The 6,706-nt window shown below is 34.2% G+C and overlaps 1 pseudogene; it reads left to right on the top strand.

The window, feature by feature from the left end:
• The first annotated feature begins 383 nt into the window (after positions 1–383).
• Positions 384–6,706, top strand: part of LOC131042784 (NAC domain-containing protein 101-like) — a 31,905-nt pseudogene continuing 25,582 nt past the window's right edge.

Raw genomic sequence — 6,706 nt, 5'->3', positions numbered from 1 at the left:
TTAATGAGCTCAACGCTTCATTAGATTTTATTTACTTTTATGAAATTTTTGAAATTGGAATTTGATAACGCTTGTGGAATTTTATAGCAAAAATAAAACATGTGGATTTTTCCCTTGCAATAATGTGTTAATGAACTCAACGCTTCATTAGATTTTATTTACTTTTATGAAATTTTTTGAAATTGGAATTTGATGAAATTGGAATTTTGACATTTTAATGGACTTTGTCTCATTCACAAGAATGATTTCTTATAAGCATGGTACGACTATCAAATTTAGAAATTAATTATGATTCCCACCATAATACAAAACTGCGACTCCAGATATTTGGCATTGTAGAAAAGAGTTTGAATGTGCGCAGGAATATCGAGCATCTCATCACAATGAACGCACTTATATCCGGCCTGCCTCTAGGTTACAGGTTTCGACCCACCGAGGAAGAGCTGCTTGATTAGTATCTGAAAAAGAGAATTGCCTCAGAAAGGATTGACATGGACCTTATCAGGGATATCGATCTCTATAAAATTGAACCTTGGGATCTCCAAGGTATTTACACCAGCACACTAGAATATATTTTCGACTAAGCCTTGAATAACAGCAATAGATGTTCTTATTCGATTTTGGTGTTTTAATGTCGATTTACAGAGATATATGGGGAAGATGCTAGAGAATGGTACGTGTTCAACAAGAATAATAAGAAAGGCAGTCGCATATGTAGATCCACAGCAGGTGGTTACTGGAAGGAAACAGGAAAGGATAAGCCAATATACTCGAAGCAGGCAGGTGGAAGACATCAGATTGGACAGAGAAAGATTTTAGTCTTCTACAAAGGCCGTTCCTCCAAAGGACAAAGATCAGAGTGGATCATGCATGAATACAGACGTGGCGCAACTCCTCAGGCAACTAAATTCACTTTGTAGGAATTTATTAGAGTTCATAGCTGGCCTGCTGAAAATATATTGATTTCATATCTTAAACCTCACCATGGAAAGTCTTAATTAAGCTCATTAAATTTCAGTTGGGAAGGGATGCTAACAGCTACATGTGAGCTGCAATTTAATTTCTTGCACTACCACAGCATAAGATATATCTCTCACTAATAAAAAAATTCAAAAGCATGATAAGACAACTCATTTCAACAAAATCTCCCTCCCTTGTAAGCACGATAGCTGTTAACAGTTAGTTTGGTTAAAGATAGAAGAAGAAAATTGTTTTTCTTTTTTAGTGTTTTCCATTACTAACCTTGGGCAATTTTGTGCAGGATAAAGAATGACCCCTTATGACCCCTAATGACACCAAATGACCACTCAAGACACTATATGAACCATTAGGACCGTATGATGTCCTAATGGTTCATATGGTGTCCTAAGGGGTCATACGGTATTTTAACACCATGTGTGACCTCTTAGGACCCCATATGACCCCTAACGACACATATCACCCTTTAAGACACTATATGAACCACTAGGAGCATATGATGTTCTAATGGTTCATATGGCATCCTAAGGGGTCATATGATGTTTTAACACCATGTGTGAGCCCTTAGGATCCCATATGAGCCCTAATGACACCATATGACCCCCTAGGACACTATATAAACCCTTAGGATCATATAATGTCCTAATGGTTTATATGCTATCCTAATGGTTCATATGGTGTCCTAAGGGGTCAAACCGTGTTCTAACACCATGTTTGACCCCTTAGGACCCCAAATGACTCCTAACGACACCATATGACCCCCTAAGAGACTATATGAATCATTAGGACCATATTATGTCCTAATGGTTCATATTTTGTCCTAAGGGGTCATACAGTGTTCTAACACCATGTGTGACCCCTTAGGACCCCATATGACCCCTAACGACACCATATGTCCCCTTAGGACATTATATGAGCCATTAGGATCATACGATGTGCTAATGGTTCATATGATGTCCTAATGGTTCATATGATGTCCTAAGGTTTCATATGATGTCCTAATGGTTCATATGATGTCCTAAGGTTTCATACAATGGTTTAACACCATGTGTGATGTCTTAAGATCCCATATGACCCCTAATGATACCAAATGATCCCTTAGAACACCATATGAACCATTGGGACCATATGATATCCTAATGGTTCATATGGTGTCCTAAGGGGTCATACGGTGTTTTAACACCATATGTGACCCCTTAGGACCCCATATGACCTCTAACAATACTATATGACCCCTTAGGAAATTATATGAACCATTAGGACCATGTGATGTCCTAAGGTGTCATACAGTGTTCTAACACCATGTGTGACCCCTCAAGACCACATATGACCCCTAACGACACCATATGACCCCTTAGGGCACTATATGAATTATTAGGACCATTTGATGTCCTAATGCTTCATATGGTTTCCTAAGGGGTCATACGGTGTTCTAAAACCATGTGTGACCCCATATGACCCCTTAATACATGTTTGTACTATAAATATATTATTTTAATTAGTATATGATCTATTCTTTCCCTCTCTTCCCTTAATTTGAATACTCTTTATCTATTTTAATTTAGTGATCTTTAATGATCTCTGTCTCTCTCTTTCTCTCTCTCTCTTGAATATTACATAATTAAGAAACAATAAAAAATTAACAATTTTAATTTAATGTTTTAATTTGAATGTTCATCGCGTGTGTGTGTGCGCTCATGTACACTTACATGAATTCTAGCTTTATGGTCCACCTAGATAGATGGAGGATCAAGCTTCTCATGCATAGCCTACACAACATGAACATGTGCTAAATGGGTACCATATTTCATCACAGTGACCAGGAGGTATAGAAATGGAGATCTATTCTAGATGAGCCATAAATGGACCAATGTGTACAAGCATACATGCTAATCCATTTACGATAGTTTGTAGACATTGAGGGATTGTTTGGGGAGACACACATCATATTCCCCATAGGTTATTGAATCCAGTTTTAGACAATTGAGGACTGAAGTAAGGGGTAGACATACCTTGGAGGATGTGCAAAAGGCAGTCCCCAAGGAAATCATTAAAGAATAATTTTTTTCCTAGTATTAGAAGAAGAGTAAGGTGAGAACATACTAGGTGACACGATGCATTGATCCACTAGTGGCAGCAAAGATATACCCATGTTTATTAGTTTCTCATGGTCATTATCCTAATACTAATCAAATACCATTATAATTTGCTCAACAAGTGTACGCTGACACTCACTTGTGTATGAAACCCAACCACCTTGACCTGACAGGATATTATAGACAGGGGAGGGGTAGAGTTGACCTGATAGAGATTTATATCATAGGGGTGATAACAGGTGCCCACACACATGCAACTTCTTGGTTAGATATTTCTAGCAATAGCCCCAACCCTCGCCCCAACAACTAAGCACATTTTCATTGCTTCTCAGAGAGAAGCAACTGATACCATATGAGATATTGCATCAACAACAACCATGCTTATTTTAGATAAGCTGGGTAGATATATGATGACTTGACCACGTTCGAGATCATCCACAAGTGCATCTTCTAGTCACAGGGTGTCTGATTTAGATCAGTATATTACTTATGCCATCCCCACACAAGATGATATAGCAGCTATATCAGGAGGTGCTTGGCATATACAAATATCTCAGTATTTATCCAAGGACCTCTTACATGAATACCATTTCATTTCATCCCAACTTCAGATACCATTGGTTGATGTTAGAGATGAGATTCTTAGAGGCACGCAAGCTACTGCATCAACTCATACGTAGGGACATTCTCAACATTCTCATCACTCTATGTATGTTCCAGGTGACCCACCTATAGTTCAATTTGTTGTTGCAAAGGAGGAGATACAAGTTGATCAGGTCCATACCATAGATGAGGGCTTGGATTTATTTGAGCAACAACTACAGGATTTCAATCGGACTGGTTATATGGATATGCTACTAGCATCAAACACTTCATCGATGCCCAGTATATTTTAATAGTCTATTTGATAATTTAATATCCATACATGTAGAGATATTTAATTTATATTCTACTTTTGTAGTGGTCGATTGGACATCCATTAGACCAGGACTCTCACTCAGAGGGTCTCTCTGTTCATGGCTGTTATGATTTAGACCCATCTAACACTTTCTAGCATGTGTCAGGCTGCAGTATACATGTTTATCTTTATGTATACATGGACTTTCATAGACATAAATTGTTTCATTCAAACTTACTTTATATATAGACTTTCCTAGACATGTGTTGTTTGTTTATCTTTATATATACATTTGATAATTATGTATATAAATTTAAAATTAGATATATATACATCTTAATTGTACACGTCTCCTTAAGACATGTATTCTAATTTACACATACATGTCCTAATTTAATATCTAATTTCATACAAATGCATTGAATGAAATGAATATGTATGCTAAATTAGTTTACATACATTTTAAATTATCTAATTAAATTACAAATTATCATATAAATTTTAAATTAGATATATATACATCTTAATTGTACATGTCCACTTAAGACATGTATTCAAATTTACACATATATGTCTTAATTGAATACAAATTTTCATACAAATGCATTTAATTAAATGAATACATCCTAATTTACTTAAATGCATACATACTAAATTATTTGAATAACTTACAAATTATGCATGTGCATTTAAAATTAGATATATACATCCTACTTGTACATGTGACCCCATTAAGACCTATTCAAATTTACACACATGTCCTAATTTAATATCAAATTTCAGACAAATTTGCATTTTTAATTAAATGAATACATGTCCTAATTTAGTTTACATACATGCTAAATTATTTTAACAACTTACAAATTGTGCATGTGCATTTAAAATTAGATATATACATCCTAATTCTGCATGTCCCCTTAAGACATTTTCAGCTCATACACATCCCAAATTACTTTACATACACATGTGTACTATTATTTAACATCTACATTAATCATAATCCTAATTTAATATAATTGAAAATTTCATATTTAACTAAATGTTTGTATGTATGTATGTATGTATGTATGTATGTGTGTCTGTATGTGTGTATGTATATATATGTATATGTATATGTATATGTATATGTATATGTATATAGGTTCTAGGATAAATTCTTGATTCTCTTCACATTCATATGCAACATCATGTACATAATGCAGATAGTGGAGACCAAGTAATTTATAGACCTTGATTATATAATTATATAAATTTGAAGTTGGGTTTTTAAGAACTACATGTCATAATTTGTAAATTAAATATATAAATGCATGTATATAAATACATATGTAAGATATATTTATTTTAAAATTTTGCTTAGATATATTTATGTACTTTCTTATGTACAAACAAAGATGAAAAAATGGATCAAGACAAGATCTTGTTGGGAATTCAAATTTTATAAAATTTGAAGTACCATTGACAAGAAAAAATGATTATAACATGCACAATATCAATGTTTGGAGACCAACTTTAGTGGACTATATTTGAAAATCAAGTGATCGTCATGACGAATGGATTGGTAGGAACCTTTATATGTCATAAATGAATATACATGACAGGTTGTGGACCCTTGTGATCAGTATTTGATGCAGTCAGTTTTTGTACTCTATGAGGAAGCATTACTTTGCACATTGGATAACATACATAAATGATCACCCTTGAGGGTCAATATCTTAATGTCTAATGTGTTTCCTATCAAACCAATTATTCCCCACAATTTTCCTAACTATAAAGAAACCCTATGTCTATTTAGAGAACCTCGGGACACCATTTACTATTTTTCCCAAGTCTAGTCCAGTTGCCATTTGTTCAGTTTATTACTTACACAATGTAAAGTTCATCAAAGTGGCCTTTTGTGGACATCAATATCTTGCATCTAGATGACTCCCATACCAAACCAATTTGTCCCTACAATTTTATATGCTACAAGGAACTACTGTGCAAAATTTTCAAGGTCGTAGCAGCTCAATTGACATTTTTACAAAACCCAAACTGTATGTGATTTATTGAATTTTGAATATTTCAGTATGCAAGAACTTCCAGAATGCCATCTTGGAGAATTAATGTTTTGACACCTATTAATCTTCAAGCAAAACCATATTGCAAACTTGCTTATGTCACTTTCATGTACATTCTTGCAAGTTTGCATGGTCGTCGGATTCCATTTGATAGTTTTTCAAACCTCGAACTTTTCATGTTTTGAGTTTACAAAATAGTGTTTGTTCAAGGCATCTTTAGAGGCCGTCTTCGATAGTGAATATTTTACACACCGAGATGAGTTCTATAAAACCATTTGTTGTTTTACATTTTTTGTTTATATGTATGCATTCTCACCAATTTTCATGATCATTGGACATCATTTGATAATTTTTTGAAGCCATAACCAGATGAAGTTTGCAGAGATTTGTTGAAGTTCACGACAGTTTCAGAATGGTCAACTTTGACCTTGAATATCTTATAGAGAAATTGGAAATGTGCAAATCCCTTTGGCAAGATTATTCATTTTATCTTAATAAATTCATATGTCTAATGGTGACCTCTGAGGTGAAGATTTGATATTTTTTCAAAGGTCATTTTGAATGTCGTAGAGACAAATTTTGACCAAAAAAAAGTTACAAATTTTAAAATTTAAAGAACAACCCAGTTCATAATTTTATCTCAAATATGAGCGGCTCTAATTTCATGGGTCTAG

The sequence above is a fragment of the Cryptomeria japonica genome, chromosome 10 (genome assembly GCF_030272615.1).
Source record: "Cryptomeria japonica chromosome 10, Sugi_1.0, whole genome shotgun sequence".
NCBI lineage: Eukaryota > Viridiplantae > Streptophyta > Pinopsida > Cupressales > Cupressaceae > Cryptomeria > Cryptomeria japonica.
The sequence above is the reverse complement of the archived record's forward strand: the minus strand, read 5'-3'. Positions and strand labels throughout refer to the sequence as shown.